General features: G+C 36.6%; 1 long non-coding RNA gene and 1 pseudogene across 1 annotated transcript in view; both read right to left on the minus strand.

The window, feature by feature from the left end:
* Positions 1–12,869, minus strand: part of LOC145966237 (uncharacterized) — a 238,414-nt gene that overhangs the window by 59,088 nt on the left and 166,457 nt on the right. The gene's annotated exons all lie outside the window — the stretch shown is intronic.
* On the minus strand, positions 717–1,985 carry LOC145966354 (cytochrome P450 9e2 pseudogene; annotated as a pseudogene).

A 12,869-nucleotide genomic window follows, 5' to 3' on the forward strand; every position in this document is an offset into this window, starting at 1 on the left:
TATACTATTTTTTAATTGAAGAGTGTTATCCCATATATTGTGAATTACTAAATTTATATATGTATACAATTTAAACTTCAGTGTACCAGAGGGTTTAATACGACTTCCACATGTGCATTATATAGTACTTTCAGATAAAAAATATATTTCTCTTCTTAATTTTCTTTTTGTCTAAATATAAAAGAACACATTGTTCCTATAAAATTCCTATTGCAATATTTAATTTTATCATATATATACATAAGAATTAATACGTTTATACGAAATAATTTGGAAAAGAATTTTATTAAATTATGTCAAATTATACCAAATTATTATTTCTTTCGCTGAATATTATTATTCAAAAATATATATAATCACAAATTAATATAATCAGAAATTAATATTAATTTCCTTCAAATTCTTATAAGGAAAATTAAATAAAAGATCAATATAATTTATACATTATAAGCAAGCATTATTATTTTACTGCCATCTGAAGAGTACAAAAGAATATTAAAATTATTTTACACGCGCAATTATTTTACATTTTCATTACATATATCAATATTTCAAATCGTTTCTCTTAAGTAATTATAAATAGAATCGAATCAGACATTTCATATTCATACATTTTGTTAGCATGTGGATTTAAATATGGCTATTAGTCGTAGTACCAACGCTTATTGAATAACACGCTGAACAGTATGAACATCGGTTCTTGCTTGAATATTCAATTAGAACCCCCCCCCCCCCGCCCCTTTTGCCATCATGGTGAAGTTTCTTTTGCTCAATTGTAAAGGATGAGAAGTCTTCGCGAACGAGCTAATAAATAGAATACCATGAGCTTAATTTCTAATAATGCAAATCTATTGCCTATCCTCGGACCGATTTCGAACGGAAAATATGCGTTAATATTTAATTTCTTCTTATTCTCGTCCAGAAAATGTTTGGGATAGGACTCATTCGGTTTCTCGAACTACTTGGAATCCCGATGGAAACCATAAACAGGAAACCAAAACGGCGGATCCTTTTTTTAGGACAAAGGGCTTATCTCCGGGAAGTGCTAGCGATAATTCGAAATCTTGCACACATAATCTGTCTTGTAAAACCGCCACAGGCCAGAACCTAAGAGCTTCGTTAATGACAGCATCCAGATATTGCATTCCATTCGATGCTTCATAGGTCAATTCCCCATTTGTTTCCTTCAGAACCTCATCTATCTCGTTGCGTCTGGTCGTACGATATTCTGCTCGTCTCTTGTATCTATCGTGTTTCTCACGAAATCCTTGAAAAACTGACCTGTTCGATTATCAATGAATTTAATACCCAACATTTTGGTGATAGTAGGCATACTTCTGATAAAATAGAATTTTATTACGCGTAGAGTGGTAAAAGTCGTGGCATATTTTGCATAAACGTAGAATTCGTAGGATTTCTCATAGAAACGCTAAAAGCACATGTTGCAATTACATCATTCGTGTATCTAGTGAAGCAATTTTTCATTTCCATAACATTTTGATTAGAAGGCAATTTGGGGAGAAATTCAGTAAAGTTGGCAGCACAGTCGGATGTTAGCTTAAACATAGCTTTCATTTTACTAGACGTAAAAGCGGGATTTAATAAATTTCTCACATCTCGCCATTTTTCACCACGAAGCGAAAATAAATTCTTACCAAGTAGAGGATCATTAACCTCGTCGACAAAACCGCGGTGATCGGTAAACGAATCAAAATTCTTAATAGCGATAGATGAGATCTGGATCACGAATCATCACTACTGGATTCATGCTGTCGAAGAAACCGACATATTTGGCATCTGGATTCAGTTTGTAGATTTTCTCAATAAGTTCGGCTAATGATAACTGGCGGAGAAATACTGGTGCCATGTTGTTTACGACAGGGTATATAAAGAATCCCATGTTTTTTGAAGAAATTTAAATTTTTAAAGAAGTAGTAATAAATAGCGATGGTATTTAAAATTGACAACAGTATGCAAGTATCCATGATGGCGAAACGTTTTAATGAATCACGCCGATTGTCTTGATCGTTGAATCGCGCATGCATAGATGAACTGCTTGACTAGCAATTCCTGTTTTTATATACTGGACGCGAATAAATTGCGTTACAATCATATTAAATAACATATCAATAATTGTTCAATTCGAACGGAAAGCGAATGTAAAAAGTAGAAATAATAAATGTATAACTTAATATAACTTAATAATCTTATTAATCACACACCGCATAGTTTATGTTTTTCTTGTATAATAACAATTGTGATATACATATAATAATATAATTATACGAGAATAATTTAAAAATGAAAACAATACGCGTTATCAATTCGAAGAATTTCGATTAATGTAATCTTACGAAGTGCTGATTACTACGTGTGATCTATTGAAATACACACAATAGTCTTGGATCAATATCAAATAATATATATATATATATATATATATATATATATATATATATCCATTGATTAGTTGTCTATTTCTTCATTAAAGAACATTGAATTAAAGCATCTAGAATAATTACATTTTAAATGACTTTTCTTAAAAAGGTATAGCTTTTTTTATATTTTCTCTCTCTCTCTCTCTCTCTCTCTCTCTCTCTCTCGAATATGTTTGCTTCGTCGATTTGTCGTCTCTTTTCCATCCGAGCCCGATCTATACTGGATTGCCGGGTAATACCGCAGGTTATTTGGCTTTCTCTCTTAAACACCGTGGAACGTCGCCTTGGATCCAGGATATTGCGAACGATGGGATCAGCGTACGGAAACAAAGCCGGGCACTTAGCGGCAAATTAGCGATGGTTGGGGGCGCCACTGTCGCTCTTCATTACACCGATACCCACCTACCTCCTCAACCCCTCCCCATGACATCCCCTAACTCGGTCTAACCCTCTTAACCTCGTCCAGACAATGCACGCGCGCTGCCCGCACTTCACATATATCTATATATATCGGCGAACGAAATGTCGACTACTATAAAAATTTCCTGAAATGCGATGGCTTGATTTTTTTCCCTTTCACTCTCTCTCTTACACCATCGTCGCATTATCCGAATCGTATTTTTATAATTTTGATTTTTTGCGATCCCTTGTATATTTTAACATGAATCCGAGGATGAAAATTCACACGTTGCATTAAGGAAATATGAAATTACATCAGTACTGTAATTCGTGATGACAAATGTTCACAATGACTCGTTTATTTTCTCCATCTATTGTATGTACATTGCGTACAGCGATAGTTTTGATAAATCGTTATTATAGCTTACGTGTCATCATACACACACACACACACACACACACACACACACACATCATTCACATATTATTTTCTGATTCAAAAGTTTCAGACAGTGCACGTATATGACTTGATTGAAAATTGAAGAAAACCGATACAATACAGTAGCGTATCTATCTAGTCCCTTCTAAAAGAATTTCTTTTCGTTATCTTATTTGTTGGGGTGAAATATTAAAGAAGGTTGCATGTGCGCTCACCACAATGCATAGCTAAATATTTAAATAATTAAAAAATAGATTCCCTCTTTTTCTCTCTCGGTTCATAAATTGATAAATAATTCTAATCTTGAAACTATCAAAAGAAAAGTTTGTCAGCCTCTTTTATCGTGTATTATCAAATGCAAATGATACAAAAAATGAAAAAATTGCTTTGGGCTTTCTCGTCACGGATTACAATAATAATTATCTCTTAATTCTTTTAATACAATTTTCATCCGTATTAATTGGTGAGAAATTAATTTATTTCAATAAAATATAATGTAAAAAGAAGTTTACATTACTTTACGCCTCTGATATCATAATTTAATACGACCATTGTTGGAAATCAGGAGAAAGTTGAGGAAATTGAGGATTTTAAAAATTACAAAGAATATTTAAATGTAAAGGAAAATGAAAAGCTTCCAATTCGAGTCGGGGTGATCACATTTAAGGATATCGAGCTGTAGAAACGAAACCTCAGCGGCGGAAAGTAGTGTAGCGAATACGATGGATACGTTCCTGAAAGGAAATGCGAGAACGTGCCGAACGAAAGTACGACGGGCCGGAACGATACGGAGGGAGTAGAAAAGAGCGGGAGGGAGATATGGGGCTCGTGTAACAGAGTCCATTGTTGAAGCTTATTGAGAATCTGCCAATAGCCCGAGATTCAATTTGACTGGTGAACCGTGAACACCATTTAATATACAGGCGCGCGCGAGCTTCTGCAACGCAACAGGCACATGAAACACCTCGGAGCACAATCATTCTCGCTCTTCGCTCCGCAAGAGTGAGGAAGAGAGAGACGAAGCTTTCGAGATATTCGATATTAGCGGAATTATCGCCGAATCCCCCTCTTCGGCTCGTATATACGATACCTCGCAGCTGTGTGTGTGTGTGTGGGTGGATTTCTAATTCTTCCCCCCTCTCCCCCTATCCTTGCATTCTTGCGTTTGGTATTTTATTTTTTTAATTTCCTTTTTTTTGTCGTAAATATCTCGTCTTCTCCGTCGAGTCTTCTTCGGCGAGTGTAACAATATTGATTAGGCGTTAATAAGGCGAATTAATATAATGAAAATTCAGCGAAAATTGCAGCATATGCCAGGTTTCTCACGCGAAACAATTTTGTCATTATGTACAATTATACATAATAAAGTAAAAGTGTGTATAATACCTTTAATTGACGGATATACGCGTATGTATAAATCGTTTTTTTCACTAAGAAAATTTTAAAAAATTATATAATTGTAGTTCTTTACGATTTTCTAGAGAAAGAAAGATATATAATTATACATAATGATAAAATTATTTCGCGTGAAAAGCCTGGCGGATGGCTGTAGATACTTTCACTGATACTTATATCTCATTCTAACGGTTCATACCATCTCTTCGTAGTTCACGTTTCTCGTCGTGTCATTGATCGTCGTGTCATTGATCGTCGTGTCATTGACCAATCTGACTGGTGTTAGCGGTTCTTGTCCGGTTTCTGGGCTCGACCGAGACTTGCATCAGCCGTGGCAACTGGTATTTGATGCGTCACGATTATTACGACTCGAGTGAAAGAGAGACTTAAAGCGGGAGAGAAGAAAGTGAACCGGAGGCCGATGCTCTTAAGTGGTTCTTATGCTGTATTTCCCGGAGGAATATTTCGTTTTGGCTCAGACTGGGAGTAATGACTACAATCTTGCCGCTTCGGGCGAAACAGGACGATGCCAGCTTCGCCTTTTCAACAGTCGTTGGACTTTTAATTTCCTAATGGGCTAATTATCGGTGCGGGGTCCGAGGGAGTAGCTCGCCGCTGCCACTCGCAATCAGCTTGGAACAAAGCACTCGGAAGTCATGGCTCCCATGGACAACGTGTTTCGTGTACGCAATTCGTATCGCGTGTATCACGGATACGAAATGTTTCAGTTACAATAATCGATCATTATATAAATGCATCGGGCAAGCATCGATTAAATGGACAATTTACGTCTTTTAACGGCATGTGCTGCGCGCTGCCGATATTTATGTGATGCATCCATTTCTTTTATCAACACCTTTTAATAATATATCGATATAATTTGTTAAATAAGATCGAATCGTTTTAGATGGAATTTTCACAAAGTAAAGCGTCTAGTTACAATTCCTTCGTGTTTGCTTACGCAAGAATCTTTACGTAAGAATTGCGAAGTGCGCATTAATTACACTTGAATATGAAGAATCATTGAATGTAATTAATTTCCTGACTTCCCAACATCTTGATGGGAGAACTTGGACAAACAAATTAGCAAATGCTTTATAAATAATTAATTTGGCATATGATTACAACATCGCGTTTCATTCGTGAATGTCAAGATACGTTGGCACATGTTGGGTTGGCACTCGAGGATGTATACACGGTGACGGAAGACGGCGAGAGAGATCGTTGCGGAACGCGTAAGTTTTCTCAATTGGATGCAATGAATTCGACGGGTAATCTTTTAAAGGCGGGGTTCCGGACTCTCTCCTGGCGGAGAGTTAATGGGGTCGCGTCGCCGGCCGGGCCGGCAGACAAGGTCGCTTCGGGCAGAGCCGGGAGTTGGAAAGACTGAGACTGGCTCAGCAAGAATCTGCATAACAAAACGCGCAATTAATAAAGTTCTGCGGTGTAGAGGGCACCGACAAAAGAGCGTTTCGTCCTTTCAAGCTCGCTCCTGCAACCTTCCTCTTCCGCCTGCTCGCTCCCTCTTCCACCCTCTTCCACTGCCACCCACGCGGACGCGCCACCGGGGCGAACCGGAGTCAAAGGGGCGGCGAACGGGGATATATATAGAGAGGTAGCGCCCATCGCGCTCGCGGGCCCGGGGCTAAATAAGTCAGGCTTTGTAAGGAATCCTCGGCGAAACTTTGCAATCTTCACCGTGCGCGCGCCGAGGAACTGCGATCGACGGAAAACACCGGCGTACTTTCTAGTCGCGTCGTCCCAAAGTCGCTGGAACTTTGGCCCCGCCAGCGGCAATTGTTATAACATTTAGACAATGGCTATAGGGAAATAGCGCTTAGACTATACGTATCGATCAGCTGACGTACAAATTTAAACATCGCTGATGTATCATCAGCTGTACGACATTATTTCGCGATATTTTGACGAGAGATTCTAATGCAAACTTTTTCTCCTCGTCTAGATCTCATCCGCACGCCACCGAGATTGCTTCCGGGCAACACGCTGCAACGCGATGCGGTTTTAATACGCACGCAGCTCTCAGATCCCGTTTCACCGCCGTGTCTCGATATATCCGAAAGTTTTCCCGCGCAAAATGCGGACCGCATTATTTATCAAACGGAGTAGGTAGGTAGTCGGCCGTGGTTTTAACGGCGGCTCCGACTCCCTCTGTCGCGTCCTCCAGGGTAAACAGTTTTCAGACCTCGGCATGAAGAGTCTAGCTGCTTAATATTTCAGACGAGCCGTAGCTAACTTCATGCATACTTATGTCGCGGCTCCTCGCGTGAGATAACCCGCGTGCGATATTCTCCGCAATGTATTCGGATAGACAAGCCGGTCCATTATTTATTGTTCCTTGTCGTGCGCGCGCGCGCGCGCGCTAACGCGCTCGTAATTCTCATATGCCTTGTACGCTTCTCCTTAATGACTTTGCAGATGCAGATATGTCTCTTTTAATAGGTTGCTTCTTTGCTATTCTATTTTATGGACATTGAGATAAGGTAACGTGAAACAAGATGTACGATATGTGTCTATGATATCTCTTATCAAACGGCAATTAACTCGTTTTAACTTTTTAAAGTTTCACAGTTTATCGAAATTTTATAGTTTGATAGCGAGCAAAAAGATGCTTTTTCAATTAATTTAATGTTTTTTTTAGATTTTCTAAAATCTTTCAGTCTGAAAGAGTAATAATGGAAAAATGATAATAATTTGGATAAAAAAAATCACTTTTTAAAGAAATAAAATCTCAAAAAATAATTTTCCTAAAAAATAAAATATCGAAACTAAATATGAAATTATTATTAGCCAAGTACTTAACAATTTTGAAATTTGATATAATATTTGCCATGAAATATATCAATCTTATATTGTAGAAATATACATAAATTCTCCCTAAGAAATTAAAACGCATTTTTTTTTTAGATTTTCTAAAATCTTTCAGTCTGAAAGAGTAATAATGGAAAAATGATAATAATTTGGATAAAAAAATCATTTTCTTAAAGAAATAAAATCTCAAAAAATAATTTTCCTAAAAAATAAAATATCAAAACTAAATATGAAATTAATAATTACTATTAGCCAAGTACTTAAGAGCAATTTGTAAATTTGATATAATATTTGCCATAAAATTAATCTCTTACATTGTAAAAATATTATACATAAATTCCCCCTAATAAGAAATTAAAACGCATTTTATTTTTTTATTTTTTAGATTTTTTAAAATCTTTCAGTCTAAAAGAATAATAATGGAGAAACGATAATAATTTGGATCGCAATATAATATAATATAACGCGTGTACGGTCCTTGTTTTCATGGCTAATCATGCAGAGCCGAATCGAGACTCGGTTGTAGCCGAGCTCCGGAATAATATCGCTCTTCCACGGCTCTTTTCTGTTCAGTCCTTCGTCACTCGCGGCGGTATATAAAAACGTCATCGGTCTCCGGTCGATGCGATCGCCGTCAGGTTAAACCGCGTAATAAAAATAGCGGGCCTCGCCCTTACCCTTCGCCACCAGGGATTCAGCCAACAATATGGCAAGATGTTTGATGACCCGATCGATCACGGCTCCCTGTCCAGCTTCTTCCGAAGCGACCAGCGCGAACCCATGTCGAGTACACATACATACATACATGCTCCTATGCTCCAAGCAATGGGACGCGAAACGAGAGACCGAGACTCTATCGTCGGATATCAATGCACGACGGATGAGCGCTTCTCCTTCCTTCTTCTGTCAACGATTCATCGATCCCGCGTGATTATTCCTCGCGCTAGCGATATTTATTAATACAGAGGTTTCTTATATTCTTGTTTTTATATACAAAATTTCTCAAATTTTCTACACTCTATATTTTTATAAATAAATATAATTATAATTTTATGAATATTAATACAAAATATTATTTTTAATTCTGTAAAAGTTTGTTGCAATTATTGAAAACACAAAACGAATTTTTCAAAGTTGTTTTTGATAATGTGTAGCATGTTGATAACGTGTTTCGTTATTTAATTTCCATTGTACAAAAATCGGTTCTGTCTTGAATTATACGTATTTTTGTCGATTTTTCAAATTTCATTGTTATCAATTACATATATTGTTATGTATATATAATTTGCAGATACATCACACACGGACACATAACATGGATATAAAAATGATTATTCATTCGGATCGCATTGTGGAATGATTGTACTAGCATTAGAATCGTGAGGATGCTCATTATTCCAAGAGATTAACAATAGATTCAACATAATGACCAATCACTGAATAATGACGTGTAAACGGAGTGCATTCAATAGTGGACGAGCAGCAAGCCGGCAACAAATGCCAATACGAGAGCGAAATCATTCATTTCGATTAGATTTCGGCAGTTTTCGGCGACATGATGCCGAGCTAAATGTATGTACATTATTAAAGAACAACAGAGTCTCCGCGGTTCGCGGAAGATAAGCAATTCGCGGTCGGGAAATTGAGCAATTTTTCTGGATTTTGTTTACGCAACTATGATTGTGCGTCATTCTCAGACACTGTTGTCTAAAGCCATTTACATTGTTAATATCAAGGAGAACATATGCGAGATACGTCGCAGGAGTATTCAAAGGAGGGAAAACATTTTTTTATTAGCATAATTTAGTTTCCTGGAAAACGACCATCGAATGCGATAATATGAGGAAAAATATATCCACTATGCATTCTGATTGCTTCGCAATGTAATGCGCTCGCAACAGTTTTCCGAGAAACAATAGGATATATATAAATATTTTATGTCTCTTTATAAACTATGCTCTTGATGGACGAATGGATGAAAAATCTGACAATTTTTTCCTTGCTAGAAAATCAAATAAAATAAACATTAAAATAAAATAGTGATTGATCTTTTAATCTACGGTCTAATAGAAACATTTTCCCTTTTCGATGCAATATCGCTCTACTATACTTTACTTTGTCATATTATTATGTAACGGGACAGTATTCCACATGCACATCTAATCATTTTTATTCTTCCGAGACCGGTGTAAATATTCAAAAAGGTAGTATTATTACGCGCATGTTTGTACGGCTCAGTGTTGTCTCGTGAGAAATGACAGACATTCGAAAGCTCTCACAGTGCACGCGATTTCGACGCTTTCACGCGAAAGTCGAGATAGTGCGAGATGACTGACTGTGTCTTTCTACCTCCATCCTTGAAAAATGATCGCATTGTCAAAAATACCGTCTGACTTAGTCTCTCACCTGCGTCCCTCTTCCTTATTTTTCTTTATGCTTGTCTATGCTCTCCCTATTTTTCCTTATAAATTATTCCCGAAGGGGACAGAAAGCTTTGGACGAAAATGGGAATCGTACGAATGACTCTCAAATTATTAATGTTCCTATTCGTGACCACTTTTTAGTTTTTCGAAAAAGATATATATTTAATACATGCATCGATAAGTGCTAAAAATGAGATTTCGCATCGATATTGACAGATTATCAGATTCTTTTATATCGTAAGAAAAATTAATTGTATTGGAAAGCAAAATATTTTAGTGTCTCTTAATTTTATACTTTGTACAATTAATATATATAATCTTCAATTTGTATACAGAGTTTTAAAGATGAATCATGAAGCATATTGACACAATAAGTAAGGAAAATTGAATAAAGATGGAATTTAGAGACAAAAAAAATTAAATAAAAAATTGTTTTATCAAAATTATCTGAATTCTGTACATTGCCATTGGCGTATTTCTCTCTAGTATACCCGGCATAGTCTTGAAAAATGGTTTCACTGTCAAATATAGCTTACGCTCGACTCTGTCACCTGCTCTTTCTTCATAATTCTTTTTTATGCGTCAGTTGCATACACATGTAACGTACGCAACTTATTTTAAAAATGCTTCAGAGCACTTTGCGAAACAAAATGTATTAAAAAAATAGCTTACAGTACAAGTGATACACGTATCGCACTGATTGAATCAAGCGGATGCCCTCGATAATAGGGGTCCGTTTTTTCTCGTCTCTAATTATAACGTTTTTTATCGGTTGTGAGAAAAAGACAAGTCATATCACTCGTATGATGTGTAACACGAGTACAAGCAAAAAAGGGGATTCTCTGGAGATTATAATGCGTCTACGAGACACATATGCTTAAATTCCTGCTGCTATTTCCGTTTGAGGATTCTCTCGCGCGAATAATCACAATCGTAAAAAATGTGCGAATGTGCCGCATCGGCGCGTCCTATTCAAGTCTTTCATCGTGGTACGTTTGAAAGCAGACTTTTGTTAGCGAGGCAACAGGTTGCGCAAGAGATTGCAAACTTTGCGAAGGTCAAACGTAGCCGTGCGTCGCGTCTTCGTTCTCTCGAAAGATGATGCATGTACATCGAGATACTTCTTTATCTCTTTCCAATCGCAAACCCATATTTGTACAATAAAATCTTCTGCATAGCGATAATTGAAATAATGATGTAGCACAAATTTTAATCGGATAATTTTTTATCTGGCGATATTGTTTTGCTTTCTCGATCAAAACAAGTGATAAATATTGAAAAACAACCAATCGTATTCTTCGAAATATCGCAGTAATCAACAATAAGATAGCGCGGTGAAAAAGTAACATCGATAATTAACCAGACAGATTAAAGATATTGCAACGGTTATATTATTATATCGGCGCCAATTAAATGATTATCGTATCATCCGAATTAATGTGACGAAACGAAATAATAATTGTTCGAGTTTCTATAGAATGGTCGTGAGCTGAGCGTATCGAGCGCTACGCAACGCTCGATGAAATAATGTACAAACAAATGTGTATAAATAAATCTTGATGAGATAATGGGAAATACTGCACTGCTTTACTGGCCAGGTGAAGTAAACTCACCGCTGCTGAAAACCGAATCAGCCTGCGCAAGCTGGTAATCAGAGCCAGAAACTTTGCTCAATTTAACTTTGTTAATAAGCTGCTTCGACGCGCATTTCTGTCGAGAATAAAATTTCCAAGATGGCTTCGGGATCGGTCAAACTTATGTATATATATACATATATAATATATACACATATACAGGGTGTTCTAAAAGGTATGTCAAAAATTTAAGGAGATATTCCTCACACCTGAAGGATGAAAGAATGTTATATGGACATAGGTGCGGAAATGCTTATTTCAGGAGTTATGTTGAAAATACTGTTAGCTGTATTACTTACACAAGGAAAAATTTAGGATTCATTATTGTAGACGACAATCGTTTAATTAGGCTTATTTAAATTTGGTTTTAATGTGACCTTGAGTATATTACAATAAATGTTGAAAATGTTCACCATTTTCCTGAATACGAGCAGTGACACGTCGACGCATCGATTCACGGACACGTTCAAAAATGCCTGACGTACAGCGGATTGTCTCGCAACCTGCAGTGATACGGTCACGAAGATCTTGAATATCACGCACTGGTGGCATTTTTGAACGTGTTCGTGAATCGATGCGTCGACGTGTCACTGCTTGCATTCAGGAAAATGGTGAACATTTTCAACATTTATTGTAACATACTCAAGGTCACATTAAAACCAAATGTAAATAAGCCTAATTAAACGAGTGTCGTCTACAATAATTAATCCTAAATTTTTCCTTGTGTAATACAGCTAACAGTATTTTCAACATAACTCCTGAAATAAGCATTTCGCACCTATGTCCATATAACATTTTTTCATCCTTCAGGTGTGAGGAATATCTTCTTAAATTTTTGACATACCTTTTTAGAACACCCTGTATATCATCCGTTAAATAAAGTTATTAACATAATCATAGTCCTGTTTGGTAGATATCGCAATTACGACTTTAAGCGATCATCGCGTTATTAATGTCCGTGGGAGGATTATTAACCGACTAAAAGGAATAATTGCTTTTTGATGCAAATCATTAAATGCGACGCGTCGATAAGAATGTAACAACGAATAACATCAAGTTGTGAAAATACATATTTATTTAATATATCTAAATGTATGGAAAATGTTTCGTATATGTCATACTTTTTATTTTATTTCGGGAAGCATAATTTACGTTGTAATTAAAGGCATGCATCGGTTTTACCACCACTTGGCAAGACCGCGATGAATGTCTTGCCTAGAGGAAGAATTATTGACCGGGCAGCTGGACAGGAACATCAATGATTCTCATCAGGCTAATACAGAACGCAAAATGAACTATAGCCTTTAGATCT

The sequence above is a fragment of the Camponotus vicinus genome, unplaced genomic scaffold (assembly GCF_025532165.1).
Source record: "Camponotus vicinus isolate PSW18456_S1 unplaced genomic scaffold, iyCamVici1.0 SCAF_2, whole genome shotgun sequence".
Classification (NCBI taxonomy): domain Eukaryota; kingdom Metazoa; phylum Arthropoda; class Insecta; order Hymenoptera; family Formicidae; genus Camponotus; species Camponotus vicinus.